The sequence below is a fragment of the Lactuca virosa genome, chromosome 4 (genome assembly GCF_052849685.1).
Source record: "Lactuca virosa cultivar CGN04683 chromosome 4, Lactuca_virosa_CGN04683_v6, whole genome shotgun sequence".
Lineage (NCBI taxonomy): Eukaryota > Viridiplantae > Streptophyta > Magnoliopsida > Asterales > Asteraceae > Lactuca > Lactuca virosa.
In genome coordinates this window covers 320,584,049-320,606,741 of record NC_136429.1, presented here as the reverse complement: position 1 = coordinate 320,606,741, position 22,693 = coordinate 320,584,049, and the positions used below count along the sequence as shown (strand labels likewise).

The following is a 22,693-nucleotide window of genomic DNA, read 5'->3' as shown; positions in this document are numbered from 1 at the left end:
AGTTCGTATATTGAGACGTTGCATATCTCTCCACTTCACATGCCTGGAACAAGAAACGTTTTGCTTTTCCAGCCTTGTCCTTTCCTGCGAAGACTAACCCAAAAGTCTTCAAGCAGATTTCCCCATCAGCATACTTTTTCAAATCAGCTTGAGTCTTCATAGGTGCCATTGGAGCTTTTATTTCGATACCTTTAGCTGTAGCTAACTCCACATCAGTTAGAGCTAAGCACTCATAATAATTTTCGATGAAAATTTTGATGTGAGCAACCCCAAGCTTAAATTCATCAGGTTCAGTGTTTTGAAGATATGAAAAAGATTTGTCTTTTAGAATCAATGCAACTTGTATAAGATCATACAAGTTCATTAATGGAAAATCTGCAATTGTGAAATCGCAAATATTTCTATTTGCCCTGGCCACCACGTATTTGATATTTTGGACTGTGTTTTCGAACACCACATCCTTCTTCATACTGATAACTTTCTTGATCTTCACCAAAGACCAAACTTCCTCAGGGGCTTTTGCAAGAACAGCGTGAAATCTAATCTTCATGTGAGTACCATCATCCTTCACTTTGAAATTTCCTTCTGCTTTAAATTGTGGCATGATGAACATCATCTCATTCACTGGAAAGTCAAGCTGACTTGTATCAGTATTCGTAACCATGTAACTCTGCTTTGGTTTCTTCTCAAACGAATACATATGATTATATGCAACCTTGGCTTCAATTGTTTCGTAATTGTAGTGTTTGGACGGATCACCTTTGTCCATACCCTTAGGATCACTAGCACGTTGAATCATTATGATTTGTATCAACCTTGGCCTTTCAAGTTCAGCTTCTGCTTCAGCTTTCTTTTCTTCTTTCGACTTTTCCTCAACTTTAGTTTTCCCTTTATCTTTCGAAGCTGAATCATCTATTACCTCTTTTGTTTTCGAACCACTCCCACTAGTATTAGCAGATTTACCAATCACAATTCCTTTTGAAATTGGTCTTGTAATTGGCATAGTTGTTACAACTGTTGAAGTAATCGGCCCAGCAGATGCTAAGATTGGCTTCGTTGTTGGGATCTTCGAAGAAAACATCTTTCCCACAACCTTCGCATCTTCACCACCAGCCTTCGTATCTTCAACTTTTCTTTCTCCCACTTGCACCCCTGTGAAAACAGGTGGGGCATCTGTTGTTGGTAGAAGGCTTGATATACGAGAAAGAGGGGCCAGTTGCTTGTGTAGAATAGATTCGAATTGTGTGAATTTCTGGGATAAGAATTCTGGAGTAATCAGAGAAGACGAAACTGGCTTGACAGATATATCTTTTAACTCCTTCAGCAACGTAATCACTTCCATAAAGTTTGTACTTTCCATTGTAGAAAGTTGAGTAAGTTGAGGACTCATACTTTCGTACAACTTGACAAATTTTGTGACAGCATCACAAATAATGTCAATCTTCTGATTCAGAGACGCATAATCTTGTTGGACACTAGCAATCCCTTTTTGCATATCTTCGCGAAGTTCACGAATCTGCAGATTAACATCCTCCCTGACTTTCTTAACTTCCTGAACAAAGAGAACATGTATTTCCTTTGCAACTGTCTTCAATTCTTTCAAGTCTCCTACAAACTTCGAATTTTGAGAATTTATTCGTAGCTCATTGTTTTGATCAATAAGATCAACCTTCTCCAAAATTCTCGACTCCAAGTCTGTAACCATCCCAGAGACTTTACTCAATTACTTGGCTTCGAACATTTTCAACATCGTATCAACTTCCAAACTCGAAACTGACGAACCACCCCCCATATCAGCTTGAGATTGAATTATGGAATTCAACTTCGTATTCAAAATTTTAAACTGCTTCATCGTCATCAGCATATGATCTGGAAAATCTTCTTCATCATCATCAAGCTCTAATTCATCAAACGTGCCTCCAAAACCCTCGTTATCAGTTTCGGTTTCCATAAGAATGGTTTATTGAACAGGCGAATTAATTTTGGGTGGATCAGTGGATTGAGAAGAAAAAATGGAAGTAAAGGGTTGATTGATAATATTTTCAAATGTAGTTAAATCAGTGGTTGAAGTAATTCGAATGATTGGTGGAGGTAAAGAAACAATATTTTCGAAGGAATTAGAAGTAGGATGACCTTGATCTTCTTTCTTCGAATCTCCTTCACCCATAGTGACATTTGCATCCGTATCAGATACGTTTGGAGTGATGCCTGAAGTTCGTACCTCCTCAGGAACTGATTTGGCAACCGAGACTTCGAGTGGTATGACTATTGTCTGCTCAGGAGTTGAACTTTCTTTATTAAGAGTTGCTTCTGGTGTTTCAGGAATTCGTTCATCTTCATCTTCTGTGGAGATCACAAGCTTTCTTGTCTTCTTCTTTTTCTTCTGTGAAAGATGTTTGGCCATATCTTCAGCCCTTCGTTTCTTTGACGATGGAGAAACAAGTGCTGGTATTTCACGAATTAAGACACCTTGATGAGTAGCCTGAGGATTTCGTACCACGTTAGTTGTTGGAGACTTGCGTATATGCGTAGACTTCATTTTGATTCTTCGAAAAACACCGGTCTTCGAAGGAATGACCACTTTCTCTTGAGTATCGTCAACAACAGGCTCAATCGATTTAGTCTCAGCAACAGACACTTCGTGTACCACTGGCTCTTCAACTGTAATTGGCTTCTTCTTTGGAGATTTCGTAGATTTCAATTCCTTGACTTTCTTTTCAGAAGAACCAGGTTCATTCTTCTTCGAACGCTTGGATTTCTTCTCTTCTCTTGGCAATAATTTCCCAGTTTCAATATTAGAATCAATGTTTTTCAAATAAGCCACCAAGACTGAATTCGTAGGATCAACTCGTTTTAGCATAGCATCAGGAATACGAGCCACAAAGGGAAACTCCTCAGCATTATCTGTGACATCCTTCGGATAGTGGTATGTCTGAAAAACAGCTTTTTCTTCATCATTGGGTACCAAAATCCCCTCCTTGTTGTAGAAATATTGTAGAATCAAGCTCCGGTACCTCGCACATGAAATACCATGAAGAGCATTCGTGTTTTCTACACTCTTTTGGAATTCCTTCCATAACTGTGTAGAATAATCCACTTGAAGATCATAGTATAGCCCAACAACCATGGCATATACCTCCATTCGTCCTTTATCGAGACCAACAGTTCTACCAGTTAAACACCTCAGAAAAATACCAAATAAAAAATTCCAGATACTAGGAAGACCAGATTTCTTGAAATCACTGATCTTGGATAGTTGAGGTTGATAACCCATCTCATTGAACATATGTACAATTTCAGGGAATGAAAAATCAACATACGGTGGTGAATTTGGAATTTCAAGAATTTGGCAAAAGAGTTTCTTGGACAATCTGACATTTTTGTCATTCACCAAATTGAAAGTAATGGCATCAAAAGCTTTGGTGTATGTAGCTGTTGATCCTGCTTGAGAAAGCCATGACATCGGAACTGAAAACGAACTGAACATTGCCTTTGACAGAACAGAACTCTTCAAAGCAACAACTAACATCTTTAATTCTTCAGGGTATTGAGAAACATCGGCCTCCACTTGATAGTTAGTTCCTTGAATCTTCATAATCGGTAATGAAGACACATCATCAGTGGTTTGAGAAGGGTCATCATCGACATGAGCAGAAGTCGCCATTGTTAGGGTTTGAAAGCTTTGAAGATCAGAGAGAATTTGGGAATTGTTTCTCTGAACGCATAAACCGATAATAGACCCTTGTATCCCCTTTTTATATGTAACCCTGGAGTTTGAATTTGAAGCGGGATGTGCATATAATGAGATCCGACGTGGCACCTTGAAAGTCGGACCACTACTCCGTAAAAGTAGCCATGCGTCAAAAAGTATTTGTCACTTCTCCTTGAAACCCGGACAGAACACTATACGTCATTGAAAAACAACCTGTATTGTTTGCCCCAAGAGAATTGTAACCGTCAGAACCCTTCGGATGGAAGTAAGGCTCTTTCAGTTTTGGGATGAAAAGCGAAGTCATATGCCAGATGTTTGAAATCATCAGCCTGAGTTGGTATTACTCAGAACCTCAAGGATTTCGTAAGTACAGTGTTCCAAAGAATTTAGACGAGAAGCAATAATAAAAAAATTTGGGATACTATGATGTCAAAATATCATTTTGACACGAAGGCAGATAAAACCCCGGACAAAGATTGCTTTGTTAAACATCAAGTGAGATGATCAACAGCTTTTGTATGTTCCCGTGAAATACAATCGATTACTGGGCTTCTTTTATAAGGCTTCATGGGTAGCTATAAAATTTTCGTTACATATCAACCTAAACATAAGGTGATAAATTGTAACAGAAATTACTTGTTTGACCAGTGTAGTCAGTGACAAGTTTGCTTTGAAAAATTTTAAGCGACTTTGGATTTCGAATGAAACTCACACGGAAATCATATTCATGAAAAAAAATTTGCTGGATCTTGTTGGGTAACAAACATCATGGGTTTCGAATGTTTGATCAAGACCACTCATACGAAATGAATATGATTTGGAGTTTCGAATTTGGGTACTGAAACAAATGTTTCATGAAAATCTAGAACATAGTTCCCCGTCAATTCCTTAAAAGTTTAGAAAATTGGGTTTCACTTTCATCACGGTCTCATGATGTCAGATCACAAACACAGATTTTTGATATGTCTAAGTCTCGATTGGTTTGATCAGAGACCTCTAGGACATATGTCTTCGTGTGTGATCGTGTAAGAACTATTTGGATGAAAAAGATTGATGTAAGACACGAAATGTACCTCTGTTATATTTGGACAAAACAGTAAACTCTTAACTCATTGTGAGAAGAGTCAGGTAGCTCAGGAGACTAATGTGAATACAAGCCTGATTGGGAAGAAATTTTCGTATGAAAGATTTCATTAAGGCTTTCGTACACACACATTGAGTCAATGGAGGCTTTGGACAACATGCTGCAGCATGCTTCTAGGGACAACTTAACTAGTTCAAAATATTCAAAAATTTAAAGATTCGTATGATAGTTTTACCTGACCCTAGAACTGCAAGCATTATCCACTGTGTATCATCATGAATATCTGCAACAAAGTACTAAAAAGAAATAAGAAACAAAATATTTTTGTTGTTTTGATTTTTGGAAAATAAAGAACGAAATTAAGAGAAAATCTTTTTGATGGGTTTTTTTTTAATTTTTCAAAAATAAAGACAGAACAAACGAAAATATTTGTGGAATTTTGAATTTTTCAAAAATAAAATGTCAAAACAAATGAAAATCTTTTTGTATTTTTGATTTTTCGAAAAATAAATGACAAAACAAACGAAAATCTTTTTGGATTTTTGATTTTTCGAAAATTAAATGACAAACGAAATGTACTTGTTGCAAATACACGAAATCTTATCAACCCCTGAAAAGTGACAAATTTACAAATTCGAAGGGGTCGAAGCGTTGACTGTGAACAGTAACCTCTGAACGCTGAATGACATTGCTTTGTCTTTTATTCAGCGCCTTTGAATCATTCCTGGTCAACCATCATTCTCCTTTTTCGCATGGAACAGAATTTTCATCGATCATTCCAAGTCCTTCTAAAATTTTTACAAAGGATTTTTCATCTAAAGGTTTCGTGAAAATATCAGCTAACTGATCAGTTGTTTTCACGAAATGCACTTCAATATTTCCATCCTCCACGTGATCATTGATGAAATGATAACGAAGAGCTATATGTTTAGTCTTCGAATGCTGCACAGGAGTATGACAAATTCTTATTGCACTTTGAGAATCACAATATAATGGAATCTTTTTCATATTAATTGCATAATCACGCAATTGACTTTGGATCCATATAATTTGTGATGTGCAAGCAACAGCAGCCACATATTCTGCTTCAGCTGTTGAAATTGATACACATGTTTGCTTTTTCAACTGCCAGCTCACCAATTTGCCATCGAGCAATTGACATCCGCCACTTGTGCTCTTTCTATCAAGATTACAACCACCCAAGTCTGCATCCGAATAAGCTTGAACAAAGAACCCAGTTTTCGAAGGATACCACAATCCTAACGAAATTGTTCCCTTAAGATAACGAAAGATATTCTTCACAGCAGTGAGATGTGGTTCTCGTGGATTTGACTGATACCTAGCACAATTACACATAGAAAACATGATAAAGTAATGAACCAATCATGCTCCTGTAAAGATTTAGGTCAACTGCAGGTTTATCTAACGAAGGTGTGAACTTTATGCCAGTTGCCATAGGAACTCGTAACTTTGTGTTATTCGTCAATCAAAACTTCTCTAGCAGATTCTTCGTATATTTTTCTTGATTAATAAAAATTCCTTCTCTGCTTTGACGAATATTCAGTCCAATAAAATTATTGATTTTTCCCATCATGCTCATTTCGAACTTACTTTTCATCAGATCTTCGAATTCTCTAGACAAGGCAGGGTCAGTTGAGCCAAAAATAATATCATCAACATAAATTTGAACAAGCATTAGATTATTCCCAACTTTCTTTCGAAATAATGTGGGGTCAACAGATCCTTGTTTAAATTTAGATTTCTTCAAAAATGAAGTAAGAGTTTCATACCATGCTCGTGGTGCTTGTTTTAATCCATAAACTGCCTTATCTAAAATATAAACATGATCAGGATGTTCTTCGTTAATAAAACCTGGGGGTTGTTCCACGTAAACTGTTTCTTCAAGCTCTCCATTTAAAAATGCACACTTCACGTCCATTTGATAAACATCAAAGTCTTTGTGAGCTGCATAAGCCAGAAATATACGAACAGCCTCGAGTCTTGCGACAGGAGCAAAAGTTTCTTCATAGTCAATTCCTTCTTGTTGTGAATATCCTTTAACAACAAGTCTGGCTTTGTTTCGAATGATATTTCCATCTTTGTCGGTTTTTGGTTTTGAAAATCCATTTTAACCCGACAATCGAAACATTTTCAGGTTTAGGAATTAATCTCCAAACCTTGTTTCATTCAAATTCAGACAATTCAGATTGCATCGCAACAACCCAATCTGAGTGTTCCATTGCAACCTTAACTGTCTTTGGTTCAATTTTAGAGATGAAAACATTGAACATGCAAAATTCTTGATGAGTATTCAATACTTCATTCTTTGCACGAATTTGAGCTCTTGTTAAAACGCCCTCTTGCGGATTCCCAATTACTTGATCCTTCGGATGATCTCTTGTCCACTTTTCCATTGGTGGATAAGCTGGATCAAAGTCCAAAGGTGCATCTTCGTATAAATCATCATTCTATGAACCTGCAATCGAACAAACATCATTAAAATCATTATTATTTTCATTATATTCTAAATGCCCCCCTCAACATTATGCTCCCCCTCAATATCAGCATCCAATCTCTCATTCTCCACCTCGAAAGAATGCTCCCCCTCAACAAGAGTGTTCGAATCCAAGTGCTCCCCATCCACTGGATTATTTTGCATACTTTCGCCTATCTCTTGAGAAGTTGATGTTGAATCATTAGTAAGCTTTGTTAATCCAGGGAGATGATTATCATTGGCATTAATTTCAGCATCAACAGCATGATCTGAAATACCAAAAATTAGATCATAATCAATATCCAACGTTTGTGAAGGTTCAGATTCATCTTGTATTTCTTTTAGAATAGGATGATTTTCAAAATGCGTTTCAGTTTGTTTAATATAGTAATCATCAAATTTAAGATTAAAAGTTTCTTCCATTTTTCGTGTTATTTTGTTCAACACACGATATACGACTGAATTATGCGAATATCCCAAGAAAATGTCTTCATCTGCTTTAGCTTGAAATTTCGTAAGATTATCCTTGAGATTCATAATAAATCACCTGCATCCGAAAACATGGAAAAATTTCACATTAGGTTTTCGATTGTTGAGAATCTCGTATGGAGTGATGTTAAAACGCCGATGGATGAAAGATCTGTTTTGAGTAAAACATGCGGTGGATACTGCTTCAGCCCAAAGGTATTGTGGAAGATTCGCATATGCCAGCATAGTCCTTGCTGCTTCGCATAGAGATCTATTTCTTCGTTCAACTACACCATTTTGTTGTGGTGTATAAGGAGACGAAAAATTATGCGAAATTCCTTTGTCCACCAAAAATGAATCAAGAACATTGTTCTTAAATTCAGTTCCATGATCACTCTTAATTTTTCGAACAGTCTTCTTCAACGTTGTTTCCATCCTTTTTATGAAGTCAATCATGATTTGTGCAACTTCGGATTTAAGCCTGAGAAAATAAACCCACGTGAATCTTGAAAAGTCATCAACAATTACTAAAATGTATCGTTTCTTGTTGAGTGATGAAACTGTCGATGGACCACACAAATCAATATGTAAGAGCTCCAGTGGTTCGACAATTTTCGAATCTATCGTAATCGGATGACCTTGTTTATGTTGCTTGCCAACTTCACAAGCTGCACATAAAGAATCATTATCAAATTTAAGTACAGGTAAACCTCTTACCAGATCTTGTACAACAAGTTTGTTGATGTTTCGAAAGTTGAGATGTGAAAGTCTTCGATGCCAAAGCCAACTTATGTCTGATGAAGCTTTCGAAAGAAGACATACATCAGGTTTGCCTACTGTCGAATTGATGTCCAAAGTGAACATGACACCTTTCCTTTTTGATTTGAGCAAAACTTCTTTTGTGTTAACATTCGAAATGATGCTTCCCTCTTCGTTGAAAGGAACTTGATTGCCAGTGCCCACAACAAGTTGTGAAACACTTATCAAGGTATGTTGAAGACCTTCAACATAAGCAACACGATTCGCTGTGAATTGTCCGTTCGTGATCTTCCCATATCCTTTGACTTGACATTTTTTATTATTACCAAATTTCACAACTCCAACATTTTTTTAGGCTTCGAAAATCTCGTAAATTCTCCTTTTTCCCAGTCATGTGACGAGAGCAACCACTATCAATATACCACTTGTTATCGTATTGCTCGTCAGATATTACCTGCAATCAGTGAAAAAATTTAGGTACCCAAGGCTTTTTGGTTCCTTGGAAATTAGATTTCAATTTCGAATGTAATGAAGAACTTTTAACCCAATCAAAAACTTTGGTTTTGAGACTATCAATTAAGTTCACATCATCATTTAAAGGAACCGAAACATAAGATTTTGATGGTTTCGGATGTTCACTGACATTATCCTTCGTATTCTGAGTTTGTGATTGTACATTCTTTGCTTTCACTACTGGTTTCCATGCTTTGACTAATATGTTCGAATCCTTAGAAGATGAACTTCCGTTTGATGAAGTATTCACATACTTCTCATAGGCTTCGTGAATTTTCTCCTTTGAAAATGTACTCGACTGATACATTTTTCATTTGCCTTCAAGCCAATGATCAATATTCTTCCTTGAAGTTATCCCTTTTTCATGTGAAATTTTCAAAGTTTGTTTCTTCGTGTGATTAGGAAAATTTGGCTTTTGAGGAATGAAATCAACTTTTGGTTTCGTTAGAAAAGATTGAGCATAAGATGTATTAACAGTCAATTTAAAATGTTGACGTTGAGAGAATGTTTGTAGTGGATTTGATTCATTTGAAAATTTCCTTGGAATAGTAGTTTTTGAAACTTTCGAAAACTTTGGTTGTTTATTCACTTCAGACCTTGAATGATTTGATTGAGATGAAGGTTGTTTATTTGTTGAAAAAGATAAATTTTTAGCTTTGAAAACATTTTTGGGTGATTGTGATTCAGACAAATATTTATTTGTTTGAGCGGGATTTTTCTTTTTGTCTGAAAAAGTTGCTGAATTCACAGTCATAACAGGTTTTGTCGTTTCATTTGACATCTTTTGAGACTCAATATTCTGCCAAAATATTTTCTCCCTAGCTTGTCTTTTTGAAATGTTATTTTCTTTCGAAAATTTGTCAATTTGATCTTTGAATTCCTTGGAGTTTAGTTTGACAACATTTTCATTTTCCACTACAACTGGTTTTGAAATTTCTTTTTCAATTTTTGATTTTTCAACCCATTTTCTTTGTGGTTTTTGACGTTGAAAAACATACGAATTCTTTGTTAGGTTGTTTTCAACTGTGCTTTGATTTGCGAAGAAACCTTCATCTGTTGTTTTCAAATTATCTTCTTCAACTAACTTCTTTAATTCTGGTTTGACATTCTCAACATTTCCAGTAGTTACGAACACTTGATTTGGGAAGATGACATCATCTGTACACTTGAAATTTGGATAAACCACAGTATTCGTTTCAAGAAAGTGAGCACCTTGTTCATTCATCACCTTTTCTAACTTTTGTGTATCACCATACACTTGATCAACCACAATTCGAGGAATTTCTTCTTCCTTTGAAGATTTCTTTTTCTTCGAAATTTTCTCTTCATTTTCATCATCGCTATCATCAGTTTGACTATCTCTGATATCCACGAAGTCCAAATCACAAACTTTCGAAGTTGAGGGTTTATCAGTTTCTATCTTAACCATCAAGTCCTTAACTTTTTCTTTACCTTTAGATGTTGATGCAACATTAACAATAGACAACTGGGAACAAACAACATCCTCAAGATCACTAATTTCACTAATATTGTCAGAATTATCTTCAATATCAGCAAAATTATATTGAGAATCAGATGTTGAATTCTCAGTCTTTTTCAAAATTTGGATTTGTTCAGATTTAGTCAAAGTATCATTCACTATGTTAACTAATTCATTCGTATCAAGACATTCATCAATTTTGACAATTCCATATTTATATCTATCATCAGGAACTTTGTCAAATTCAGCTATTATCTTCTCACAATTATACGAAACATTATCTACTTTGGCTTTTTCGTATGCTAGAAAAGGCAGTAATTTTCTATGTTGCTATTTACTTATTTCACATGAATGATGTAAATCAGTTAATTTGCCATATAGTCTCTTAGCAGAATTACAGTAGATGTTTCTTTGTGCTAGCAAAAGTTTGACTTCATTTGATAAAGTATCCCTATCACACATAATGTTCGTTATCTGTAATTCTAAACAATCAATTTTACTTATTTTCATGTCTAATCGCTTTTTGGTCTCTAATAACTCCATGGAAAACTTGTTGGCCTCATTGCTAGCAAACACAACAATTGAATCAAAATAAGTAACAGTCTCATCAAAAGATATTAGTTCAGAGTCATAAGCATGTTTAGGAATATTAAAAGATTCGAGAATATTACGTACCTTTGTCGTCATTGGAGATTTGTCTGCTGCCTTGGATACGAAGCATCTACCTTTCACTTCGAATTCCTCTTCATCTGAGTCCTCCATCTTCGCATACATTGCTCCATGTGTTGGATTACTCATTTCTTCATTGTCTGATCCAGATGACCAGATTTGATAGGTTCCATCTTCCTCCTGTTCACCCCTTGCGACCAGCGACAAATTCTTAGCTTTCGCACAAAACTCCTCAAGCTTCTCTACATAATAAGCCTCATCTTTTAATTTATTCTTCCTCTCATCCTTCTTTCGAAGCATACAATCATTCGCAAGATGATTGGCTCCATTGCAATAATGACAATCTACTCCAGCATCACCTTTCAGCTTCTTCTCACTCTTCCCCTCAGACACCTTCGAATCTTTCTTCTCAACCTTCTTCTTCTCCTCAACAACAGCTTTACTCACAGCACTTCCTTTCACCTCAGCTAGCTTAGCCTTCGAATTGAACGGCTTTTTGAAAAACTTCTTAACACGATTATTCGAGTAAAATGCTATTGCCTCATTATCCGAATTCATGATGAATCCCTCTTCTTCCTCTGAATCACCTTTTTCAGCTTCTTTCTCAGATATCTTGGACACAAGTGCCAATGGACCTCCCAAACTCAGCTTCGATTCCTCAGCCATTTCATTAACCTCACTTTCGTGTGTCTTCAACTGATTGTACAGATCATTGAGAGATGATGTATCAAAACTTTGCTGATTCTTCACCATCATACTCACGCTTCTCCATTCTTTTCGAAGACTCATCACAAAGATGAGATTGAATTCCATTGAAGTCCTGGTGATTCCATAGCGATTGCAACGGTAGATTAACTCGTTCAGACGATCATAGTACACTTCAATTGTTTCACCTTCTTTTTGTCTGAAATCTTTCAGCTCAACCAAGCACTGTTTGACTGAATTGATTTTCGTCTTCTCACTTCCTTGAAACTTTTCTTTTAGATTGTTCCAGATCTCCTTAGCAGTTGTACAACTCCTTACGTAATTGTACACAACTGGAGGTAAAGCTCCTCGTAATTCCCTCATACATCTCTTCTCCAGTTTCTTCAGACGATCAGTTTGATTTTCAACACCAGAACTTGCAAAAGATGATCCAATTGCTTGAACATTCGCCGGAGGATTGACATTTCCAGAGATACATTACCATAATTCTTCATCAAGACCATTCAGATAATCCTGCATACGATCAGCCCACTAATCATAATATTCAGGGATTAGCATTGGAATTTTGGTCGATGATCCTAACAGATGAGAAAACGAGGTCATAGAATTGAGATTAAAGCTCGCCATTGTTGTACGGAAGATGATTTTGAGAATTTTGAAGAAAATTTGAAAATTTGAGAACAAACTAGTTGAATCAAATCAGAATTACAAGAAGAACACTCGATTCAACAATTCAAATGCAGAATCGAATCACAAACTAAAATCTAGACAAATTTTTCACTTATCAAAAAGTGCGTAAACTTTTGAACCAAAAAGTTGATTCAAAAACTTTTTGAATAGGTGAAAATTAGATCACAGATGTGATTCCTGCTCTGATACCAATTGATGAACCAATGAATCAAGTATAAAATGAATCAGAGTTAAAATTGAAGTAAGAATGCGAGATTGAACAACGGATGTAAATATGATCTTGTTTCAGCTCTATTACGCTTTCGAATGTTTACAGAGTACAAAGACAGATCTGTAAAAACTCTTATATAACTCTAGTAAATATCCCTATTTATAGGAAATAGAAAGCGTACAAAAAATATACTAAGACATAGACATTTAAGTTTCGTATAAAAGCGCCTTAGTAAAATAGATTACAGAATATACGAAGAGTACAAAACACACTTCGACTAATTACAACATATTTGACCCTTACAATTGTAACCGAAACCGGAACCGGCAGTTCTGATTATGATTCCAGAAATCCATTTTGTTGTATTTTGAAATTTGTAAAACATAAATAAATTTTATATAGTAAACACTTTAAATGTCTGCAAGTAACTTATTAATACAAATTCATAGATAACAAACAAAAAGACGACTATTAGATATGTTTTATTGAGACTTTTTAAGTCAAATCATTTCTTTTAACATTCTCAACAAAAACCGGAAGACTTCTTATTAAAGGATGTTCGGCATGGAAGGATTATATGTTGTAATATAGATACAAACGCAATAAAAGTTGTATCTTAATTCTTCAATAGCGTAACATTGTTATAGAAAATTAAGAATTGGAATGGTGAGAAGTCAACATTCAATAACACTAGGTATTGAAAGAATTTTTTTAATTAATTATGTTTAATTTAATACTTCTTTAAAAATAGGTTCAACGGTATTTATGTATCGCGATGACATTTAATAAAGCTCTAGGACAAACAATTCCAAATGTAGTTATTTATCTTCTAGAATCAGTTTTCTTATATGACCAAATTTATGTGGCATTATCCAAAGGGATATCACATGCCAATCTGTGAGATTATCCAAAGGGATATTACGTGCCAATACAAAAGTATTAGTGAATCACGACGAACAATTCAACGACAATGAAGTATATACATCAAATATGGTGTATAAAAAAATATTGTGCGGTAAATAATGTGCAATCAATCGTGTTCGTACACATTTGTAAACAATCATAAATCTTCAATTTTTATTCTGTTTGATTTTGTATTTGCTAGCATTACTTTTATTGATAAATGTTTAGATGTAGTAATCTATTTGCGCAAAAGAACTAATCGTCTCTAGAAACTAATTTCTGAAAAGACAATTGCACTCGTTGTTTGACGCGGGTAAAACAGTTAGTATATTTATATGAAAGAGATAGAGAGAGAAAATTAACTTTTTCAGAAAACAATGTAATGATTATCTAATAAATATAATAATAATAACCTATAATAATGTATGTAGATGGTTAGATTGGTGTGTCTAAAGTAGTACCCATTAAATAATTAATTTTTTATATAACGTATCAGTGATAATATTAGAAAACAACTCTATCATCTATGAATCTTTACATTTTTTTTAGTTTATTGAAACATGTTAATTAATTTTTTTATCTAAATCCTTTGCAAAGCCCAAAGGTAACCGCAAAAACAAATTTCAAGTTAATGGATGTTGGAAGTTAGATATGATAGTTTGATACTTGATGGTATACTAGAAGCCCATGAGGCCGAACAAGAAACTGTCATGTTCAGTAGTTCATAATAGTCCTTCCAATACCCTTATCATGTTTGTTTTATTATACAAACAGAGTCTTGTTGGTGGTCGGGTCCATTCATCTCCGATGGTAAAACTTTACTATAGCTTAAAAACATTGCAACCTCAATATTATATTAGCTTTAACCTCTTATTAAATACCATCACCAATAGTTGACCTCTTCATATAGTTTTTTTTTAAGAATTTAACTAATATAGCATCATCTATCTAAAATGTTATATAAAAACCTCATTTTTAATTAGATGTTAGAAATATAGAAAATGGTAATGCTCTTAATTGTGTGATCATTAAAATAAACGTAGATATATAAATGTATTATATTTATCATCTATTAAACAAAATAAAATAATTAAATACTAGAAAAATAAAATATAATAAGCGGGTAATATAAAATATTGTTAAAGATAAGGAGGTTAAATGTCAAATCTTCATTGTCAATATATATTGAGTTGTTAATGAAAATTACCAAAAAACTTATGTTCTCCGATGGTTTAAAATTAATTTTGACCATTTAAGCAAATAGTAAAAAACTCAAATAATCTTATATTGGAGAGATGCTCTAAGATTCATCGAAAATCCAACTCCAATTATTTGAAACAAACAAATTCTGAATAGTATTGCTAATTTCACTAGAAATTGTTATGGACGATGATAAAACTTATTGAAGTTCATACTCAAAACTATTGCACTATTTTCATAACTTGCTGCTAACTAGATGGAAATAGATGCGCCGTTGGCGCTGTGTACCTTGTTTTCTTTCGTTATTTGAAACTGTAGTAGATAAGCAACCATATTATAATATTTATAAAAGGATATTACATATATGAAACGGTTGTTGATATCAGTTACATAGGAAGGAGTAGATTATCAAAAGATGATCGCATCAGACCACTACATTAGCAAAAGATGGTTTCAGGGAAGATGCAGTAAACATAGGAGTGCATTACATGTAGGGATGGATGTCGTTGGGGAGTTTGTTGATTTGTTTTTTGAGGTTTTCGATAAGATGTTCATGTTTCTTTCGCATCTCCTGCATAGATCATGTGTACCCTTTAGAAAAATGTTTTAACTATATATTAAATGTCCAAAATATCCTTCAGCAAAGACAAAAGTACAGAAATCATACTTGTAACAACCTTTAAGTAACAAAGAAATCATGCCTACCCTTTAATAAAGAAAAAATATATATAAAAACCATGTGTACCCTAGTTAAATATCTAAAACACACTTCCTAATAAAAATAGAGACATCATGTATGACGGATAAACTCTGCCCATCTGAATTTCTTCTTCTGTCATATTAAGAAGCAAGACTGTATGAAAAAAAAATTAAAAATTATATTACCTGGCATATAACAAATATTATGATACCATTATTTTTAATTCCAGATAATTCATAAAAGATTAAATATAAACATATATTGTTTATCTTATTAGTTATTTTAATTTAATTTGTAAATTACCATTAAGAAGCAGCTTGCAACATTCCATCGGATATAATGAGCACCGGATAATAGAGATCCTGAACCAAGCCTGTATACGCAAAATATATTGAACAAATATAATAAAAAAATTAAACGAATAAATAAATATTGAACATATTTCTATAACAACATTTATAAAAATAACAAAATAAGCACTCAGCCGGGGAAGAGGTACATGTTATTTGCTTGATTCACGTGACCTACTTTCCCATTTCCTGTTATAAATTATGATAATGCTGTAAGAAACAATTAAGAAAAAAAACATAAGAATGGAATTGAATTTAAATTATATCCATACATAAATATGGAAAAAAAATATGAGAATTTCAGAAGTAATAATACCGTGATCAACATGCTCTATATTGTCACCTGCATACTGGAAAGCATCAACAACAGCAGTGCATTCTGCTGTTTCATGAGTTGAATAATTATAAGATATTTTTTTTATCAGAAGATGAATCGAAGGGACGTGTTTGATATGTGGATTCCAACAAAACTGGAATTGGAGACTCCATTCCGTGGTCTGTAATCGTGTATGGTTGTCAAATTCTTCAAATTTGGTGTTTTAAGGGTTTTACCATTCGTATGGTTAGGTATGAGGAAACTGAATTCATCCTTTATTTTATACCTAATATTTTTTTCCAATGAAACTATAAAAGTTTCGGAAAGATTTCTTTTTTAACCGTTTTTATTATATTGTAAGGATATAAATTTCATAGATAAAGGCAACAAAAGTGGCAGAAAGTGAATATCAAACCATGTGTTTTAAGATTTAAGATTACCGAAGCAATTAAGTATAAAACGCACAAATTGTCATTTACTCTCCTTCACAAGATTTTATCAGTTTAAGAAAGAAACAAATTTTAAACTTATCCTCCATCTATACTTATATAGGAGATATGCTCCACCTCCGGTCGTTGCTAACCTCAATGAGTGTGCATTGAACATCTAAAAAGGAAAATTGTTTTAAGCAAAACAAATTTTGAAGTTACAATAAAGAAATCATGTCCAAGAAAAACTAAAAATTAATATCTCATGTTTTCCTTGGTTCTTACCTGGAGACTTCAGTAGTTGTACATCCGTGTGGTGGAGATCATGGTCACAAGGGCAACTAATTTTGTTATATTACCTATTTATGCAAAAGTTGGTAACCAAGTTTAGGTTCAGTTTACGACATAAAACCAAAAATAAAGCTGACAAAAAAACAATATATCTAAAAGTTTCTATTCAGTTTTAGAAAACGTACCATGGAACTCATGTGAAAATACTAACTTGGCACATAATGTATGTTCATATCCACCAAGAGTGAAACAAAGTAGTGATATCAATATGATTATGAGGATACAAACAAAATTCTTTTCCAATGATTAATTTCAAACAAACCAAATTAAACTCATAAAAAAAAATCATTTTATTAAAATAAAAAACAAAAAAGAACTGAAATAAATTACCGCTTCATTGGCTATACTTGATATTTATCCAAGATATATACATTATAAAAAAGGGAATAAATTTTATAAATACTTTTCAAAGGTCCAATAATTTTTTTAGAAATTTGATGCAGGTGTTACTAACACATGTAATAGAGTCGGTTCATGTTTGTTAATCTGTAAAGGGATTTTCTTCAACCGTTCAGGAACCAATACAACATCCTCAAGAAGATACTACAAAAAAGATTAATAAGAATGTGCGACCTAAAACATCTTATAAGTGATGAACTATAAATAGTACAAATTAAAAACCCTCATACGAAGAAAAGAGATCGGAAGCATGTTCTGTTTGTCTGGACATCAATCCAACAAATAAGAATACAAACGTGTCAAATGTAAAGAAAAATTTAACCTAAATGGAGTGAATTTAGACCAAAAAGGCAATCCATCAAAATTCATACCAGAAGGCATTTGCAGCACCTTGCATAAGAGCTAATGTGTAACGAAGGAGGACACCTGCACTATGAAGTTCAACTTCAAATAACTACAAGGTAAACATAGAGCAGTAAACTTAATTTAACCATTGAAAATAAAGAGTTAAATCTTTTGAGTATTGAGTCAACAAAACATATGCAAATACATACCCATTTATGGAAGAGCAGGGCAAATAAATGAGAAATATTTTAAAAATTCTAACCTGCACAAATTATGAATAGCTAATAAATAAACATGAATTTTTAAGAGTTAATTGGTGTATGAAACAAACTAAAGTCAAACTTGAATATACAAAATTCAAGTTCCAGAAATTACGAATAGATAATTAAGGAAATTCTATGTAGTTTTTAAGAGTAAAATGATGTGGAGATCAATTTAAGAAGGCAAACCTAATAAAAAAACATCACTATTTCAAGATTTTTATAAAAAACTGATATAAGAGAAAAATGAATAAGTGAAATTGCAAAAATTACTGATACAAAAAACCAACTCACCAAGGTACACAACACATTGGCAACACTGAAAACTCTACACAACAAATTAGCACATTCCTTTCCAATGGGGGTTAAACAAATCCTGCAAATCACCCCCATAAAACAAATTAACGGTAAAACAACTAATAAAAATTTGTTATTGTGTAAAAATTCAAAAGTAAAATCAAAGCTATCACGATGTGCAGTGATATCTTGAACAAAAAAAAAAAGTTGTCAAATAAAGTGACCACCAACTGCACCAGTTTCCAGTCATCCTGTGCAAATGAGTCACTGTTTCAAGCCTAAAACCCTCCATAAAAAACGGGCAACTTTCATAAGTGAGTGAGTATAATAGTAAAATAAGTTGATGCCATGAGTAGCAACATGGAATGATTTGAAGCCCATTAACCAAAAAAAGGCTTAGTCCTTTGACATATGGAATCCATGTTTCACCATCATATAAAGAAAAAGCCATTTATTTGTTACCTGAACCTTCAGAGGCAGAGTAATCAAGACTGGTGGCCGTCCCATATCCACCGCCTCAGAACCACATCCAAGTTGCAACCCTTTCCAACTTCCCTGAAAAACACCTTTTACAATATTTTCAATGAGAAAATATATCAGTCACTTGAGTACAAACCAATACCATCAACTTCTTATAGTATAATAAAGATGGTCACATAACACCAGTTCTAACCATACATAAATGAAACTCCATTAACAAAAAACGTAACTTGAACTGCTAAACACCAGAGTTTCAGATGTGGCTCAGTGCTTTCCTTCCTCCAAGACCCCCTACTTTGTTCTTTTGAACAGTCTTAACATTTCCAACTTGTCAAAGATTGCTGATCCAAAGACTTCCCAAAATTGAAGGGTTGGAGAGTACAAAGTGTATGCAAAAGTAGAAAAGATCAGTCAATCCCCTATAATTTAAGATAAAAAAGGCCAAATGACAAATAATTTAATGGAGATAAAATGCTATAGTCGCAATTTCCAAAAGCACGCAGACTTACCTGAGATTGTTCGCAATAATGAGGTGGTCAGATTCCGCCAAAAGCCGTCGTGAACAAAAAGGTCTGAAATTGGAGGCATCTATGCTGAGGTCGGGCTATGTAGCTGTAAAATCGATGAAAAAAAAACATTCAGTACCAAATTGAAGAAAAATAAAACCAATACCTACATGCTTCCATCCATGACTGAATAACAACCCGTTCAAATCAATCTACTAAAATTAAAAAAAAAAAAAAAAAAAGAGTACAATCGAACCAAAAAAAAAAAAAAAACATACATGAGGCTAGAAAGTTACCTCCGCGATGTATGGCCTAAACACACACCAAAATCGCAGCTCTATGTAAAGTCGACAGAACCCCAGACCACGAGGTGTTCGCCGGAATCGCTACCCTCTCGGGAAAAATCCGCCACAGCCTCACCTCTCACTCTCGTTGTTTCTGTCGCTCGGTATCTCTCTCTGGTAGATTTAGTTACCATCTTCAGAAGGTGGTGGTATTTGTTAGTTTAGGGTATCCTGTTGGTAGCCCTAACGTACGGAAAGGGACGACGGGAAGAAACAAAAGGATGCTCGTGACAGTCGATACCCACCCGTCTCTCTGATCGGTGTGATTTTATTGGGAGAAGACGAGGCAACCTCCGGTGCAGTGATGGGAGATTAAAGGATATGAGAAGGATATACAAGATTGCAGGTGTTTGAATGTAACATTGGGTTTTTTTTTGTTGAAGAAGAGGACGTAGGTCAATGGCGGTGGCGTTGTGATCGGTTAAAGAAGACGGTACAATGTGTGGCCTGGAAACGAAAAAAAAAACTTTAGTGGAAAAAAAGAAAGAGAAAGAAATATACTGTTCCCAACTTTTTAAGCTTTTATATATATATATATATATATATATATATATATATATATATATATATATATATATATATATATATGATCGAGGTAAAATTCTCTCGAAATTTTGTTTCTAAGCCCTAAAATCATTAACACACTTCTCTTTATTCTAATAAAAGAATAAGTTTAATTTTTTTGTCATGTGTCACCCTATTAGGTCTCCTAATTAATATCATGTCACTCGTCAACCTATTGATTCTCCATTTCGAATTTCAAAATTTAAATTTCTCACACTAATTACATTAAATTAATAACATTAGAATAAAAAATTAAATTAAATTAATACAAATTATAAGGTCATGTATTTATTTAAATCAACGATTATAATTTTATATAACTAAAAAAATATCTCTTAATTAATAATTTATTTAAAATAATTGATTAATAATTTTGAATTTTTACTATGAAAGTTTAATTCATTTTGTAATTGTGGTTCCCACGGGTTATAAACTAGTTGATAATATTTTGATTATGTGTTTTAGGGGTGTTGATCGGGTAAATTTTTTCGGGTTTCGAATAATTCGGGTTTTTCATATTAAAAAAAATACCGGTTACCCGACCCAAATTAAATTCGGGTAATTCAGGTTTTGGTAATTCGGGTAATGGGTCGGGTGTGGGTAATTCAGGTATTACCCGAAATATATAATTTTTTTTAAATGGAACCTAAAAATAAATTTAATGAAATAAATATGTCGTACTCTATTAATCTTGTTATATAAACAAACGAGGCATAAACGAAGTGTAAGCAAATTCGGGATAAAATAGCCTTGGAAATTCTGAGAATTGTGGTTTTCACTTTCAGATTAAAGTATTTTGGTGGTACTCCCAATCTTTAATCGGATAAGACTCAGAATTGAAAGAAAACAGAAGAAAGAATGTTTTGATGTTATGAAGAAGAAGTGTACCAACACAGATTCGGATATGATCATATAACAGAAAAAACTTCCTGTCTTAAAACTGCCACATGACAGTTTTATGTCCTAAAACTGTCCACAAACGGTCATAAACAACCTTAAATCCGGGTCTAGAATATGGATCACAAAACCGGGTACATTTATCAAAAATCCGGATTTCTGATGCAATTTTAATATAGTAACATAATATATATAAAAAATTTCTGCGCTGACCTGGGGCTCTGCCCCTTGGACCCCGCTCCCAGGGGCGCTGCCCCCGGACCCTCGTCGGTTTAGGGGCTTCGCCCCTAAATAGCAGTATACTTTCAACAAAGACAAAATTAAACAAACGTGCACTCCACACCATGCCGATTTGTTCAATAATTGTCAGTGACATTGATCAACAAATTAACCTCATTACACTTAAATAACATTAGTGATATAAAATCACCAACACGAAGTTACTCAAACTTTGAACATTGAGATAACTTTCGACCATTCTGGTTAATAAGGGAAAAGTCATTAAAATAACACAATCCATTAACAATGTTATACACACTCCTGAAACTATAAAAATAGTACAAGTTCAACTTTTGATATAATATGTTTCAGTATTACTTGTAAAAGAGAGTTGTACATACAAACTTCATTTCTAACAAAAAAAATTTCTGGAGTCGGTTCCAACATCTGGTGCTTCCTGTCGTTGGATAGAAACTTCAATATCCAAATAAATGAATAATTAAACTCAGAAGTGCAAAGTTTTGTGTGACAACCAGAAGAACTCGGGGCAAATCTTTGAATTTGAAATCAACTTCTTTGATTTCTGTTGTAAAGGGAGGTGGTGCTGTAGAGGTGTAAGATGCGATTTAAGTAATCTAATAAATTCAGCCTCTTGTTGCTTTGATTCTTTTATATTTCAATGCTAAGAAACTCGTGTAGAGAAATGCATGAACGTACACCTAGAGCATTGTGACTAAACACCATCTCTATTTAATAATATTTATTGGGTTATGCTTTTGGATACCAAAAATATTATTATCATCATTATTTGCTCTACGAAAAAAAATTAAAATAATTCGGATAATTCGGGTATGCCCGAAACCCAACAAACATACCCTATACCCGACCTGAAAAAACCGGTTTACCCGAATACCCGAAAAAATTAACCCGCTATCCGAAAAAATCGGGGTGGGTAATTCGGGTATCGGGTATTTTTGACAGGGCTAATGTGCTTGCTTTCATTAATTGCTTTATTTATGGTATAGAACTTTGTAACATCAAAATCTCTATTGCGTGTTCGAACTTTACTTCGGTTTAAGTGAGTGTTCAAGTTTATTGGCTTTTCATTAATTATTATTATTACTAACAGGGGATCCAAAATAACTAGACTTGGCAAACGTGTCGTGTCGTGTCGGGTTCGTGTCGTGTCAAGACATTAAACAGGTTGAGAGGGCTTGACCCTAACCCGACCCGTTTAATTATCGTGTCGTGCCGTGTCAACCCGTTTATTTTTGTGTCGGGTTTCGGGTTAAGGTTTAGACATTGTAAATATGTTGTGTCATGTCGAGTTGAAATATTTTAAAGGTTGG

At 34.0% G+C, this 22,693-nt stretch overlaps 1 long non-coding RNA gene across 14 annotated transcripts; it reads right to left on the bottom strand.

Moving 5' to 3' along the window:
* Positions 1-15,206: 15,206 nt before the first annotated feature.
* Positions 15,207-20,122, bottom strand: LOC145108515 (uncharacterized). 14 transcript variants are annotated; one of them, XR_013708329.1, is made up of 12 exons: positions 19,617-20,122; positions 19,324-19,426; positions 19,045-19,233; positions 18,797-18,900; positions 18,332-18,413; positions 17,987-18,039; positions 16,968-17,863; positions 16,838-16,860; positions 16,255-16,320; positions 16,088-16,148; positions 15,892-15,961; positions 15,207-15,459 (listed from the first exon to the last, which is right to left on the bottom strand). It is a non-coding gene; the product is annotated as an uncharacterized LOC145108515 (long non-coding RNA). The 14 variants fall into 14 exon arrangements; XR_013708330.1 differs by having other exon boundaries at positions 16,255-16,317; XR_013708323.1 differs by having other exon boundaries at positions 16,255-16,860; positions 16,968-17,041; positions 17,159-17,863.
* Positions 20,123-22,693: the final 2,571 nt, after the last annotated feature.